The sequence below is a fragment of the Alligator mississippiensis genome, chromosome 10, assembly GCF_030867095.1.
Source record: "Alligator mississippiensis isolate rAllMis1 chromosome 10, rAllMis1, whole genome shotgun sequence".
In the NCBI taxonomy this organism is placed as follows: domain Eukaryota; kingdom Metazoa; phylum Chordata; order Crocodylia; family Alligatoridae; genus Alligator; species Alligator mississippiensis.
The window spans coordinates 71,848,322-71,864,794 of NC_081833.1; the positions used below are offsets into that span (position 1 = coordinate 71,848,322).

Below are 16,473 nucleotides of genomic sequence, written 5' to 3' on the forward strand. Positions count from 1 at the left end.
GCATTGCCTTCCTCCTGTTCTCACCCAAATAATGGATAATGAAGAACAGAACATCAGGCAGATGAAAGTGAATACACCTGTTTTATCTGCAAGCTGAGCAATCAGATATAAAATTAGCCAGACACAGTGACAGAAACCCCTTGCTGCTTTTGAGAGGAGCAGCACATTTTAATGATGGAAAACACATTATTAAATAATAACTGATATAGTGTCTTTTGCCGAGTAGCTTGTCATGCCTTATAAACTTTAAACAGACTCATTTTCCTCAGTAATTAATTATGGTCACTTTACAAGTTGTAAACTGAGGCACAGAAGGATTAGCACCAACTTTCTCAAAGGTGGCTTCTGGTTTTCAGGGCTTGATTTATGATATGATCATCTTGACTTTGAACTATGCTGAGAATTTATAACAACTCTCAGTGGTCTTGCTTTGGCAATCAGTGTCTCAAGTTGGACACCTAAAATCCCAAATCAATAGCTACATTTGAAAACTCAAGACTTGAAGGTCACACAGTGAAGCTGTGAGAAAAACTCAAGACCAATGTCCCTCTTCCCAGCTCTATCCAATAAACAACTCCATGCTCCTAAAATAATGTTATAGAAATCCTTGGTAAGACCACTAAACCTGAACACAAAATGGATAAGAGCAGAAGAAAAATTAATACACTTAAGTAACAAATGACAACAACAAATAAAACAATAGACAATTTGTTACACGTACTACAGACTCTGTACAAAGAATTACATCCATTATTCCTTATTATTGCTTCGGGAAAGAAATGCACACTGAAGGCAGAAAATGAAGTTAGCAATGATTTTTCACTCAAGAACCCTTCTCCAGGGATGAGTTATAAAGGAAAAAATGTAGCCCGGAAAAAGAGAGTTGGAAAGTGAGGATTATATAACTTTATATATTTATTGAGAGACTCACAGATAAATATCATTATGTTGGAAGACATCAGATGAAACTGTTACACGTAGTGTTGCAAGGGTTCTCCTTCTTCCTCCCCTTCCTTCTCGTAGCATGTAACAATATTCAGGATTTCAAGTAATACCGTACTATTGTTAGTTTTGTAATGCAGGTTTTTTCAAGAGAAGCTGTGGTGAGCAACAAGAAAGTCTACTCTCTGTTTTAAACCTAATACATTCTTGGAGTAGCGAGGGTACTTGAGAAATAGCAATTGATATTGTGGTGACTTCATGTGTGACATTTTCTGATCACATCGTGTACATAGCATCAAAAAAAAAGCGCAGAGTGTACTTACTCTGTGTCATTGATGTCTCCTCCAAGAAGCTGAACTGCGAAGCAATGCAACAGCAACTACTAAACTGGCACAAGGCAAATACAAGATGCAAACATATCCTGTATTTGTTCAAGGTCAAGATAATAAAAGTGTGTGTACAATGTGTAAACACCAGACAATGAGGAAGTGCATTAGGTATATGCGGACTTTTAGAAGTGTGAGTGAGAAGGAAGAGAGTCCAACAGGAAAAGGCTGCACAGTACAAGTGATATGTTTTATAAATAGTCCAGAAATGTCACAAAATAAGAAGGTGAGAGAAGCAATAATGCAGAGGGCGGAGCAAGACGTCAAATCAGAAGTAAAACAAAGTTAAGGGATGCATTTAAACAACAGGGACCACATGGCACAGTCAGCTGGAAATGGAAAAGGTAAATTTGGGAAAGGTCAGTGGAAATAAGAAAAAGAAATAAGAACACAAGGTAGGTAACGCTGCTCATAGGACAGAATAGCTAAGCAAAAGAAAGGAAGAGTCAGCAGCTAGTTAGGAGCTTCTGAAAATGATAAGGGGATACACCTATTTACTGCCAGCTTTTTATTGGGCAGGGAAATGCTTTGAGGGGTTGTGTTCATTGTCTTACAAACCCCGTCGCCAAACCAAGACCAGGAATCGCCACAATGGTCAGAATGTATATTCTGCCCAAAACGAATAGGGATAATAAGGGACACATTTTGCAGACGTATCAACAGGAAGCAAAACATGTTTCCTCTGCCTTCTAAGTGCTTTACAAAAGTGATGAAAGGCTATTCATGTCTTAGTGTATCTACTGGCATAGAAAAACCAGAACTTTAAAGTCTTCATCATGCTCTCTTGCACAGGCTTACACCATTGACACGTGCACATAACAGAGTGGGGGGTAGGCCAAAAAATTGAAAGCTCTCCCTTTTCCTTTCCATTTCATAACATAGCTCTTGGTAAATTTTGGTTTTAGCCTTTCGTCCAAAGGATTCCAGAAGCACAATTTCAGCTCAGTGCAATGCTGTGGTGTCAACGGTGGGCATAAGCCCAAGTTCAACGTAGGAAGAACATACCGTCGTCTTGGCGGAACAGTGCTGCCTAAGCAGAGGAAAGCAAGCGGAGCTACCTCAAGAGGCTCCAGGCGTGGTGACTCTAGCCTCATCTCCTTCCTCCCCTGCCATTTGAGATTAAGGTCCTAATTACTCTATTTGAGTCAATTCAATGAGACTCTTCAAATACTTCAGGCCATGCCCTGTGTCTTGCTAAATGGAGGTCTGCAGCATGAAGGCTCTCAGGACTTTCTTACGGAGATTTTGGTCACATCTAGCTCTCTCCCACGGATATGGTTGGGGGAAAAGCAGTTTTCACTCAATATCAACACCCAGCATTCAATTAGTGATCCAATGCATTAAAAAAAAAAAAAAAAAAAAAAAAAAAAAAAAAAAAAAAAGGGAGAGCTCACTGTTACTCTGCCAAACTGGAATCAAAGAAACAGGCGAGAGAAGAAAATCATAACATATATTGAGGGACAAGATACGTCAATTATAATAGTTAATATTATATTATATTATTAAATTAAGTATTAAAATATACCTATTACTTTATATTAGAGGATTTGATGATGGAACAACAACATTATCCTTCTGGCTCATACTAATACTCTAGCTAATTCCCTTAAGCAGATTAATAAGAATTATGGACTGTACTGAGAAAACAAAGCACTAACAGGTGGTGTATACATTTATTTACACAGGGACACAAATGAAACTCCATTACACCAGAGAGAAAAAATGGAAAGGGGACTTATTTAAACAAGAATGAACATGCGAGAGGAAAATTAGTGATTAGAGTGAAATAAGGATTAGACATTTTAAAGTCTTTTGCACTTTCCTTCTTGACAATATTTAGTTGCTCACTGTCCCTTGGAAAGTATTTTCAAATACATTCATGTCCCTAGAAAACAGTTGCTACTATCTGAGGGATGTGGATGAGTTTATCATGAAACACTGAACGTGAATTGTTATCTTTCAAAAGATCAAATTCGATAGGGCCTGCATCAGCTCTTTTCCACTCTGAACACAGTTCATCACCCTGAAATGTGTATTCGACTGGACTGCTTGCTCCTTATAAAAGGAGATTCTACTGATTGCAGTAATTAAATTAAATAAAGCAATTAAAATCAAACAAATACAGGGTTTGTTTTTTTACTGATCAAAAAAGGAAAACAAGGACATTTCCAATTTCACCCTCCTCCCCCAAAAAGCTGCCAAAAAATATGTAAAATTAACACCATCATCTCAACAGAGCTGAAACATATGGTCACTTAGAAGCCAATATATTTTAACCATCACTATTTGATGATGGCCTATATTTTGAGGCCATCTGTATTTCTAGGGCCTCTGCAATTCCTGCAGTTTCCAACAGGCTGAAAAAAGTTCAAGAGATCAGACTCCAAAAATAACCGAAGAAATTGAAAAATTAGTTCCTTATTTATGAATGCATAAATATCTCTAGGGGCTGATTATCTACAGTAACTCATTTCCTAGAAAACAACATTCCATTACCACTATGTTGAAATAATTTAGTATCTAAAGTAGTATATAAAACGATTACTAAAACTAAGTCGAAATATTAGCAATTTAATAAATTACTGTGCACAGCAGAAAATTGAGTGTATTTAAAAAGGCTACCAGAGAGACTCTTTAACAATCTGGGCCATGTGACCATATCTGATGAAGTCTTTCAACAGAGACTTGCAGATTTACTGGTTAGCCTCTGTTTCATTATTAAAATGAGGGTCTCTGGTGGTGAGACTTGGTACCATCTCAAATGCAGCCATTTGTACACAGCTCATGGTTCCCTGTGGACAGAAATGGTATTAAAAAATTAAAAAAATTAATAAGACTGAACTTTGTAAAAATAAATCTGGATTGAGACTTCCATCATATTGTTGAGTATGCTCCAAAAGGCAGCAATGCTCTTCTTGTCTGGCTGGATAGGTTTTTAAAGTGGTGTTGTATAATTTTTTTTTCTAAGCTAACATAATTAGGGTTCATTTTCCTACCCTCCCCTCCGCCCCCAAGCACCCACAGCAGCTCTGTACGGTTCTCATCACCAGAGCATGCAACCACCACGATATGACCCATCAATCATAGAACAAGACTATGAGATTTGCTTGCTATGTAGAGACATGCCCTAATGCAAGAAGGTAAATATGCTTTTTTTTTCCCTCCAAAAGGGCAATTCCCTGGAAGTCTGAAGTAATATGCCATAGTTTGATGTGAAGGGCATTTTCTGCTCCCAGCTGAGACTGTAATAAAAGTGTCAATCACTTGACTGGCACTTTTAACAGTACACGATAAAGGATGCTTCTCCCCCCCACCATGAAATTGTATTGAAAGATTTGCATTTATACAGTGATGAGCTGCTAAATAGCGTGGGGGGGGGGGGGGGGCGGGGAGGGGGGTCCTTGCCAATTCTTAGGCATCCTGTAAGCACAAACATCTGACCATGTTAGCAAAAGGTTTGATGTTCTGGAGTCCTAATAAATTTGTAACTAATTTCCATACCCTATTTAGCAGGAGCTATCATTTAGGATTTCACTCATCACTTAACACAGTAACAAATATGAATAATTCATTCATTGTTTCTTTATAGTAACTAATACTTATGTGATAAAGAGGTTTTTTGGGGTTTTTTTGGAAATAAGTTGTTCATTTCTTTCCACATTTGAGTGTGCATTATAGTACTGTACAGGAAAAAAAAAAATTCACAAGTGTTGGCACAGCTGAAGGTAGCATTTTAGAAATCTGCCTCTTATGTTACCAAAAACTCATTAAGGTTCAGCCTCTGGCCTCATACAGACACTCGGTTTCTCTGGAAGAGCAGTAATTCTCCTGGAGACACCACAAGTGTTCAGATGTTCAGGCTTTTTCTCCCAGAGTAAAAATTCACACTCCAGGAAAAAAAATTAACTAGGAAAAACCAGGGTTAAAACACTCCTAGGATCCATACATGCTGTGGTTTCTCTCAGAAGAGAACACAGTCCTCCAGGACCCTCCTCACTCAGCGTGGAGCTTGCTGGGTTCTCCTCCCTGTTGGGCCAGCAGAGCATGTCCCAGTCACAATCCCCACACCCTGCTGCAGGGAAAAACAGGCTAACCATGGGCAGTCTGGGTCAGCCAATCAGACCTGCCCTGTAGACGGCTGCCATCTGTCACCAGGCAGATGCAAAAGAACCTGCAGAGCAAGCTGAGATGTATGCACAGGGGTCCCCCCTCGCTGCACAGTGTCAGCACTGCAATTTCTCTACTCTTCAGGACCTCCACATTAGAAAGTATGTATACACAGCGCCGAATAAGTTTTTTTCTACCAGAAGAACAAGCCTGGGAGAATTCTCCCAGCTTATTTGACTGTGCGTACGCAGCCTCTCAAGAGGCAAAACTACAGCTCATCTACAATCAGGACCTCTTTTGCAAGCTAAGACCCCAGATTTAAGGTACAGCTACAATTCCCTTATCACCACCCAGTCAGAAAAAAAAGGCAAGAGACAAATCTACAGCCTGATCTTTTATTATCATACCCCAAAAATGCAAGAACAAACACTTATTCCAATGCTCATCTAGCTACCTTACAAAATAATACAGCATAATATACACTCTCACCAGATAGAGGTGGGCAAGGAGAGAAGAGGAAGGGGGTGTTTAGAAGGTGCCTCACAGACTGGCAACAGGTCTTCTTGAGTGTGTGGAGTTTCCCTAGACATACAAAAAACTAGAACTCTTGGTTCCAAAATGATACCGTTTATTAGACCAACTGGAAAATGGCAAGAAAATTGTCCTTTTCTGCAAGCTTTCGGGATCAAAGTCCCTTCGTCAGGCTCTGGGAAAAGTGTAGATGGTACAAGATGCTAAAAAATCCCCATAAGTAGGAAATAAACTTCATTTTTGCACAGAGGGAGCTGGAAGTTTGTCCCTCTGGGAGTTTCCCTATTCTTCGCTCTGGCCTATATCCTATACTTATAGTTGGGTTATTCTAATAATTGTTCTGTGATTCATTTTATTCAAATGTCTTTGTTTCACTGAAACCTCTGTAGCTGAACTGAACCAGTTCTCTTCTGGGTTTGCAAGGCGTCAATTAGTTTGAATTTTTGTTCTTGTGAAGGTTACTACTAGAAGGGAGGATTTCTTATCTCCTTCCCTTCACCATTGTGGAATGCTGCTTGACACCATCCTGTTTCCCTTCCAGCTTATTTATAGCCTCCATTGACAAGGCCACTTTGTTTCTATAACTTTAAGAAATTTAAGACAAATATCTATTACAAAACTGTATTCAATATATTTGGTAACACTAATCATTAATATAACTGAAACATACTATCAGTATATTGTAGCTTTTGCTTATCTAATTTAAGGCTTGCCTTTTATAATGCCTTCTTTCTGGCCTTGTGCTCTGTTTAATCTGCATGTGTTAATTGCTTCCTTTCTTTCAGTGACCAAGCTCGTGGTCACCTCTGCAGAGGTTCATTTTGAGGTTACTCAGAAACAGGCCTTGGGGGCCTCCTGCTTTAGCCACACTTTGTAGCTTGCCAGAGGCCCCTTGAAAATGATCAGTGCTGGCAACACAGGGTTATACATTTTCACCTAACCATGCTCAGTCAACAAAAATACATTACACGTGATTCAATTCTCCTCATCAAATGATGAAACAAAAGTTATTGCAGCCCGTTACTACTAGTGTTGTTCTAAAAGCAATTACTTGCACCTACCCTGGCCCAATACTAGTGGCATGGACCAACAGATGTGACTCTACTTTCTCTTGCTACTGCTTATAGCTAAAATGCAAACTTAAACACATACTGTTGTAATTTAGGCTTATGCTAGGTGCAGAGTTGGCATTTGTCATCATGGTTTTGCAGTCATTGACTGCTTCTGAGGCCTACACCTAGGGAAATAGGATTAACTGCTGATGCTCCCTTCTGGAGCTGAATGCTCACTCCCAAAGGCATAGCTCTTACTTTGAAGTACAGTGTGGTGAAGAAAATAATTCTATGATTCTAAAACAGCATCAAGGGACTTGAATATTACATTTGCTTAGCTCATATCGACTTAGCCACCTACCTACATTCAGCCTGGATTCTTCCTTGCCTACTAGAGGCATCTCTCTTCTCAGAAAGGAGGTTTAACATTAAGCTAGTTTCCAAAGAGAGTGAGGGATTGCAAGAGCTCAAGGTAACCACAGCTGTGCTGCAGACACTTTGCACCACACAGGGATCTCAGTACATGATTGAAATACCTGCAAACTGGACCCAGGTTCCAGTTTAGCTGTACCAATGCAGGAGTACAAGGTAGGTGACTGAGCATCAGGGCTTGTATCCTAATACAACTACAGAAGCAGGAGGAGTTAAGACCAGGCAATCTCAAGCTCTAATCCTGATGAACATCCCGCAAGGGGAGTGGTCATCCCTGAGGGGAACTTTGAGGCTGAGCCCCACACTGACAGAACACCCAAAGACATGGCAGGTGAATTTGAGGAAGGCCAGAGGGACAACCAAAGCCTACCTCGGGGAACCCATGAAGCCAGAGAGCGTACACCCTCTACTGTCCGGGCCAAGGCGGCATGCGAGCAAGCGTTCAAAGCCAGGCGAGCACAGTAACAAAGATGCGAGCCAAGAGTAATTCCACTGATGACAGGGGGTGAAATGCTGTCCCCACTGAACTCAATGTCAAAGCTCCCACTGACGTCAATCAAGGCCAGACTTCACTTAAAAGATTTACACTGGAACAAAGCCAGTGAGTAGAAATTATTTTGGGATATCAAGAAATGACTGTTTTGTCACTGATGAAATACAAACAGTTTCTATTTTTTGAACCCCAAGGTTTCTTATTCTCATTAACACAGGCAAATAACATGAAACTGTGTGTCCTTTTGGGTTTACTATCTGGGGTTAAATTCTCTGCCAATATGGATTTTCAGTCCTCTTCAATAGATATTTGTTTTGCCTTTCTTTAAAGAAAGAAAAGAAAAGAGAAGACAAGGAGCAACAAGCAATGATGGTGAGAGATTAAGAATGGCAGCAGAACAGAGCATTGGAATGAATACAGAAGCTACTTTATTCATACAAAGTACCCGATCAGAAATAATGGTCTCAGATGGACACTTTGTGAACATTCGGCTAGTAGCGGTGTTTGTAAACCACTGAATAAGTTTGTCAGCTTTCTAAGTTATTTTCAGAGAGCAGTGTACTTCTCCATCTATTCAGCTGCGTTTTTGAATGACACCCAAATACGCTGTGTTTGAAATGAATGCTCTTTGTATCACCAGTACTGCTTGAACTCAGTTATCTGACATAAGCCATTCAGTAGTGGGATACTAAAAGTATCTATAAACCTTCCTACTCTTCAAGATGGAGGTTCCACTAAAGCAGGCAAATGCTTAATGTTTAGCTCCTGGGTAAAACAGTGAACTAAATCAAATACAGACCTGGCACAGTGGGGTGCATGCCTAAATGGGCTACATCAACAATAATAAGTATATCAAGGCAGAAGTGCAAGAGACCAAGCAAGCATGATGAGATAGAGAAAAAAAATATTGTCACATAAGAGCCAGGCCCTATTGACATTGACTTCAATAAGACTACAATTTCACCCAAATAATGAAGCTGGACCTTGGAAAATGATGGCTATTGGCATCCCAATCAAGTCTTTATCCTTCACTTGGCAGAACTATGTTTTTTAATGGTGATTTTATTCCTCTCTGACATTTTAAACATGGTCTGCGGGAAATGACGTTCAGTGATGCACTAATAAATAAAGCCCAGACACATTCAATAGGGAAAAAAATCCAGTGCGATATGCTAATAGTCAAGACTTGGTTTGTTCCCAATGCACATATACATCTTCTTCCACAAAACCATACTGAGCCTAGAGTTTAGTAAAGGCTATTTACATACAAATCACCTTGTAAATCAGAAGTAAAATGGCATGGTTGCTATGAACAACACAGCTACACATTTAGTCATGACAGGCAAACATTTTAGGTTGTCCTTATTAATGAATTTTCTGCAAACGAGATAATACAAGTCTTTTCTTTCAACTCACCTTTCTATGATGCATCAAAATCAAGCAGCGATAGTTTGTATATATCTGTGTACAAACACATACCGCCCCCACCCCCATCAGAGTAGATAAAAAATGGGATTGATCAAGGGGAATTTAACAATGACTTAAGTATAGAAATGTGCACCTCAAGGATGTGCAAATTGCTCATGTTATACCTTATTTAACAGGTTTTCAAAGTAAAATGTGTTATGCTGGCCACTTGATTTGGCCTCAAATCATACTTGTTTCATACTCAGATCCTCAGCTGCATTTGCTTCTGGGACAGAAGAGAAAAAACTATTTAAGAGCACGCATATCATTGTTCTGTATTAACCAACCTGTTTTTCTCCTCGTTTGTTCTATTTGAATGCTCTTCTCACATTAACATTTGCTCTGGCCCCCTACTAGTCCACAGCTACACCGTACACAATGCCAGACATTTCAATGTTATTCTAACATCGATCACATCTACACAGAGGTGGTTGTGCTGCTCTGAAACAAAATAATCCCACAACAAACTGCAGTTCCTGGTTACAAATTCAGCCTTGCAAGATTAGTCAATAAAGGCAGCACATAGAGGCAGGCAGCTATGCTGGTTCAGGATACCCAACACTTCCCAGAAGACCCATATTTTCAGCTGCTTATAACTTTCCCAAAACATAAGTCATTCATAATGGAATTTTCTGTAATTTTTATTATTTCAGTAAAAATCATACAAGTATTTCTCAGAACAAGATGGAAGGAAAAGAAAAATGTAGGGTTTAAAAAAAAGGGAAAAAACACTATACCCACTATGAGTCTTAAGGACCTCCATCTTTTTGAAGTAGGAATTTGCAATTTGCCTGGGAGCTGCGTCGGGGATGCACCTTTTGTTATTCTTCTGAAACATAGGCAAAGAACAAACGTCTGAACATCTTCCCGTAATACATGTTCAAGAAAGACGCAGCTCTGAAGATGCTGTCTGGGTTGGAGAAGCTCCATCCCAGAGTTGCAAGGTTTGACCAAGTCTTACCTTGCACTTGTTTCTCTTGCCAGCCAACAGTTATGGCACCAGGCACATGGACTGGGAACAGGAAACCAGCCTCTCCTTATCTCCGAGGACTTCTGCATCTGAGGAAGGGAGGGAGGAAAAAAAAAAAAAAAAGGAATCGAGGGAGACTGACACAAGGGTCAGGTTTGAAGCAATGGTATGAAAAGAAGGAACTGGGATGTGAAGTTCATAGACAGCAAGCTTGAATACCACCCTGAAGGACTGAATTCTCATCTCTTCTTGTCCTCCAGAGATCCAGTGCGAAGCCAGACATCTCATGTGAACCAAGCATTGTATGGACGCCACTCATTGCCATGTTCTGAGTGCCCAAGAAGCAACAATCATGACCAAATTTGGTCAGTTCTTCTGGGTGGTATTCAATTGGCCAAAATAATAGGCGCAGTGGTCTTGACAAATAAAGTGCTATTGAACTCAAAGTATTCCTGTGGCAGGCAGGATTTGGGCCACAGGCGTCTCAAGCTGGACATTCAAATATCAGCAGACATTTGAAATGAACGGCTCTGTGGCTCAGTTCCATATCTACACTGTGGAGACGGTAATAGCTCCTCATCTTGGAGGCTTTTTGAAGATAAATTAATTAATGCCTGTGAAGTATTCCTATGCTATAGAGATGAACACCACACAAAAATAAAACAACCTGTTGAGGAAATTGATAATTCTGTATTCAAAGCAGGCACTGAGCATGTGTAATACATAAGGCATGGGGCTACACACTGAATGAGGGCAAAGCAGAATACTGAAGATCTGCTTGCACAAAAAGCGTAAGCCATATTGTGTGCTGAATCAGACTGGGGCTGTTCATTCTGCCACCTCCTAACATTTGAGTGCTTCACTGTGGAACCTTAATTATGACCTTTAAAAGCAGGGGATGGGGCTTGTGTGACAGCTCTACATGCTATGTACAGACATGCAGTGAACAATCTCACTAGCGACTGCTCCACTCATTGCTTTGGCTGCTGCGGGGTCTCCAGGCTTCTCCTCCCTCCTCCAGCTTTCACTTCCTGCCCCTACTCCTGGCCATGGCTTGATGCACTGGGGGAGCCTGCAGCCAAGGAGGTGGTGAGAAGGAGCACCCACTCGTGCGATACTGCAGTTAGGCAGGGCAGCCACCCACCCAGGCAGCAGGGGAAGACCTCCATGCACCATGCAGTGGTGGGGGGGAGCTGTATACCTCCATGGTGCCAAGGGACCTGCTGGTGAGGCCCCTGGCTGCTAAGAAGTTAGACAGCCCTGCCCTGGGTGATAAGGAACATAAACCTGCATACAGCAATGTAAAAACCTACTTCGTAGTGGGGAAAAAAAGCATAAGAACCTACACCAAGCTGGATGTATTCCCTTTTCTTGAGTATAGTTTGTATTTTAAGTAGCATATAAACCTCACCTGGGCCAGAGAACTGGAGATATCAGTGATCTAATGACTGATGTTTACTTTGAACACATACACCATTCAAACTTGAATGGCAAGGATTTCTATGGGCGATACTTTTTACTGGAGCAACTGTATGGTTGGCACGGACTTTTGAAAGTTCGTCTGAGTCTAACCCAACCATTCGGTTGGTCCAATGAAAGATACCAGCCACACACAACAGCCCTTTTGGAACTTTAAAAAAAATCTCTTCCCAGAAAAGCCTTGAGAAAAAAAAAGTTTGTTTTAAAAAATTAAGCAAACATATATTTAATATTTTAATTACATTTTAAATACCATACTGAAACATAAAGCCCATTTAAATATATGCTTAGACACAGGCTGTAGAAACCTAATGATTTTTTTCACTATTTAAAGTTTCTGCATCATTTCCTTTTTCTGTAATTAAGCAGAAACAAGATAGGTCATTTTAATTCTCATTCTCTCTCTGTCTCTCTGTCTCCTCCAAATTCCAACTCTAGTTAAGATTCAGTAAGCATTTCTAGTCTAATCCCCAATAATTGGGTTCATGAGTTGTCTGGTTTAAAAATCACATTATGGTGGAACTTGGTGTATCAGTTTTGGCAAATTAGTTACCCTAATTTTCCTTTATAATCACAATGGTTTCAGTACATATTTGTCTGTTAGTTTGAACATCTGTAGTGAAAAAAGGAGCTAAATAATTCAGAGGCTTTCTTTAATTATTTCTTTTTAAGCAGTCAATGGACATTGATTAGAAAAAGTGTGACCTAACATTACACACCTCTACTTTGTGTTATTTCAATCTGCCAAGCCAACCACAACCTGGCTTGTCTATTTCTTATACTTGCTGCCCCTTCCTGACCCTTCAACATGTCTGCAGTCGAGTACTAAACGAACCTGGTAGAGGTTCATGTGCGCTACTATAATACAAACAAGCATCTGTTGCCCTCTGATATTTTTCAGCACACGAACCATTGTGGTATTTTGGAACAAGAAAAATGGAAGTGATCCCTTTTAAAAAAAATCTTTTTTGTATATTCCATTATGGATTTGTCAGTATTTGTTTCTTGCCTCTCCAGGTTTATGGTGACTTCAGCAGGTCAAGACAATCAGTAATAAAGGTAAATTGTAGGCTACTTAAACCAGCAAGAGTCTCCTCAGCACTACCGGAGGCATTTCTTGAAAGACATGCACACAAGTCAGACCATGATTACTGTAGAGCTATGAAGCAAAACTGAAAGGCAATGGTTGGGTCACAGAATCATAGAAAGTGAGGGCTGGAAGGGACCTCTGGAGGTCACATCTAATCCAACACCCTGCTCAAAGCAGGACCAGCCCCAACTACATCATCCCAGCCAAAGCTTTGTCTACCCAGGTTTTGGAAACCTCCAAGGATGGAGCTTCCACCGCCTCTCTGGGTAACCTGTTCCAGTGTTTTACTACCCTCCTAGTGAGAAAATTCTTCCTAATATCTAACCTCAACTTCCCTTCCTGCAACTGGAGCCCATTGCTCCTTGTCCTGTCATCTGCCACCACTGAGAACAGTCCAGCTCCATCCTCTTTTGAACGCCCCTTCAGGTAGTTGAAAGCTATTAAAAAGCCCCTTAGTCTTCTCTTCTCTAAATAAGGTCAGTTCCCTCAGTCATTCCTCTTTAGTCATGTTCCCCAACCCCCTCACCATTTCTGTTGCCCTCTGCTGGACTCTCTCCCATTTGTCCACGTCCCTTCTGTAGTGGGGGGTCCAAAACTGAACACAGCACTCCAGATGTGGGCTCACCCATGCTGAAAGGAGGAGAAGAATTACTTCCCTTTATCTGCTGGCAATGTTCCTACCAATGCAGCCCAGGATGCCATTAGCCTTCTTGGCAACAAAGGCACACTGCTGGCTCCTGTTCAGCTTATTGTCCACTGTCACCCTCAGGTCCTTTTCTGCAGAGCTGCTGCCCAGCCAGTCAGCCCCAGCTTGTACCGGTGCATGGGATTGCTCCATCCTAAGTGCAGGACTTTGCACTTGTCCTTGTTGAACCTCATCAGATTTCTTTTAGCCCAATCCTCCAATTTGCCTAGGTCACTCTGAATACTAGCCCTACCCTCCAGTGTATCTATTATTCCCCCCAGCTTGGTGTCATCTGCAAACTGAGGATGCACTCTATGCCATCTTCCAGGTGGTTGATGAAGACATTAAACAAAACCAGCCCCAGGACCAACCCCTGGGGCACTTCACTTGATACCAGCTGCCAACTAGACATGGAGCCATTGATTACTACTCTCTGACCCCGATGCGCCAGGCAGTTTTCTATCCACCTTACAGTCTATCCATTCAGCCCATACTTCCTTAGCTTGCCTGTGAGGATGCTGTGGGAGACCACATCTAAAGCCTATCTAAAATCGAGATACACCACATCTACTGGTCTCCCTACATCCACAGAGCCAGTCATCTCATCATAGAAGGCACTCAGGTTGGTCGGGCATGCCTTGCCCCTGGTGAATGCATGCTGTTTGTTCCTAATCACCTTCTTCTCCTCCAAGTGCTTAGAAATGGATTCCTTGAGGATCTGCTCCATGATTTTTCCAGGGACTGAGGTGAGGCTGACTGGTATGTAGTTCTCTGGATCCTCCTTTTTCCCTTTCTTAAATATGGGTACTATGTTTGCCCTTTTCCAATCATCTGGGACCTCTCCCGATTGCCATGAGTTTTCAAAGATGATGGCCAATGACTCTGCAATCACATCAGCCAACTCCCTCAGCACCTGCGGGTGCATCCCATCCGGCCCCATGGATTTGTACATGTCCAGCTTTTCTAAGTTTACCCTAACCTCTTCTTTCACCACTGGGAGCTGCTCAGCTCCTCCCCAGACGGTGCTGCCCAGTGCAGTAGTCTGGGAGCTGACCTTGCCTGTGAAGACTGAGGCAAAAAAATGCATTGAGCACTTCAGCCTTTTCTGCATCCTCTGTCACCAGGTTGCCTCCCCCATTCAGTAAGAGACCCACTCTTTCCCTGATCCTCCTCTTGCTACCGACATACTTGTAGAAACCCTTCTTGTTCCCCTTTGCATCCCCTGCTAGCGGCAACTCCCAATTGCAGTTTGGCCTTCCTGACTTCATCCCTGCATGCCCAAACCATGGTTTTATATTCTTCCCTAGTTATTTCGTCAAGTTTCCACTTTTTATAAGCTTCCTGTGATTTAGTTTACTGAAACGTTTAAGTCAAGCTGGTCTTCTGCCATACTTACTAGTCTTCCTGCACATCGGGATAGTTTGTTCCTAGCCTCCCAGTAAGGCTTCTATCAAGTACAGCCAGCTCTCCTGGACCCCTCTCCCCCTCAGACTGGTTTCCCAGGGGACCCTGCCCATGAGTTCCCCAAGTGAGTCAGTCTGCTTTTCCAAAGTCCAAGGTCCTTACTCTGCTGCTCTCCATCCTTCCTTTCCTCAGATCCTGAACTCAATCATCTTGTGGTCACTGCTGCCCAAGTTGCCATCCACTACTGCATTCCCCACCAATTCTTCTGTTTGTGAGCAGCAGGTCAAAAAGAGCATGGCTCCTAGTTGGCTGCTCCAGCATTTGCACCAGGAAGGTGTCCCCAGTAGTCTCCAAAAACTTTGATTGCCTGTGCACTGCTGTATTGCCCTCCCAGCAGATGTCAGGGTGATTGAAGTCCCCCATGAGAGTCAGGGCCTGTGATTGGGAAGCTTCCAGTAGATGTCTGAAGAAAGTTTCATCCACCACTTACTCCTGGTCTGGTGGTCTGTAGCAGACCCCCAGCACCACATCCCCCTTGTTGCTCTCCCCTCTGACTCTAACCCAGAGACTCTCAACAGGCCTGTCTCCAGTCCCTGAACTTTCTTCAGAGGAAGGAAACGGTGATGTTAGCATTGGTAAGTGTCAGACTGATCCTCATTGGTAAATACAAAATAATTACATAGCATAATTGAAAGGAAGCTCTCAGGTACCAATTAAACCCAAACATGGTGCATCAGACCATGTAGTATTAGGGTGTCTTGTTTGATATATATCTAGTATATGCTAATCCTTTAAAAAGCCTGTAACTTCCTACTGTTGTTACCATCAGCAAAGTGATTTCAGTGGTATCAAGACAATTAAAAAGCTGCTATACTTCAGTGGAACCATCCTTAGACATTTTTCTATGCAACTGCAATTTGATCCTGTAATAGCGGTGGATCAACAGACTACTGTAAACTAGAAACATTTCTCACAGACCCCCTCATACTCTGTCACAAACCTATCCATGGGGAACCCCCAAAACCCTAAGTTTCCCCCCATGCTTGCCCAAGGAACAGACCAAAATGTGTCCTGGGATAACTCCTTACCTCCCGCCCCATCCCACCCCATAAGCTTCAGCTCCACTGCCCTTATACCAGACCTCACAGCTGCAGCAAGGGAAACTCTGCCAGCTCTTGAGTGGCTTCCCCCTTGGGTTATAAAAGAAAATTTAGGTCCCCCTTCTAGGGGCAATGGCTAGTCTGGAATCTCACTCACCCAGAGTTCACTCTTTCCATGGACAACCAGTGAGGGGACAAAACCCCCCCAAAGGAATGATTATGTAGAAATGTATGCAAGCAAAACTAATCAGAAGTTTGAAGAAAGAAAAACAAGTAGTTTCTTACCCTCTCACCTGGATACACCCTAGCCCTCCTGAGAGGCCTGTTCATATTTT

At 41.8% G+C, this 16,473-nt stretch overlaps 1 long non-coding RNA gene across 1 annotated transcript; it reads right to left on the minus strand.

Moving 5' to 3' along the window:
* Positions 1 to 5,816: 5,816 nt before the first annotated feature.
* Positions 5,817 to 16,107, minus strand: LOC132243614 (uncharacterized). Its single transcript, XR_009455305.1, has 2 exons — positions 10,372 to 16,107; positions 5,817 to 10,239 (listed from the first exon to the last, which is right to left on the minus strand). It is a non-coding gene; the product is annotated as an uncharacterized LOC132243614 (long non-coding RNA).
* Positions 16,108 to 16,473: the final 366 nt, after the last annotated feature.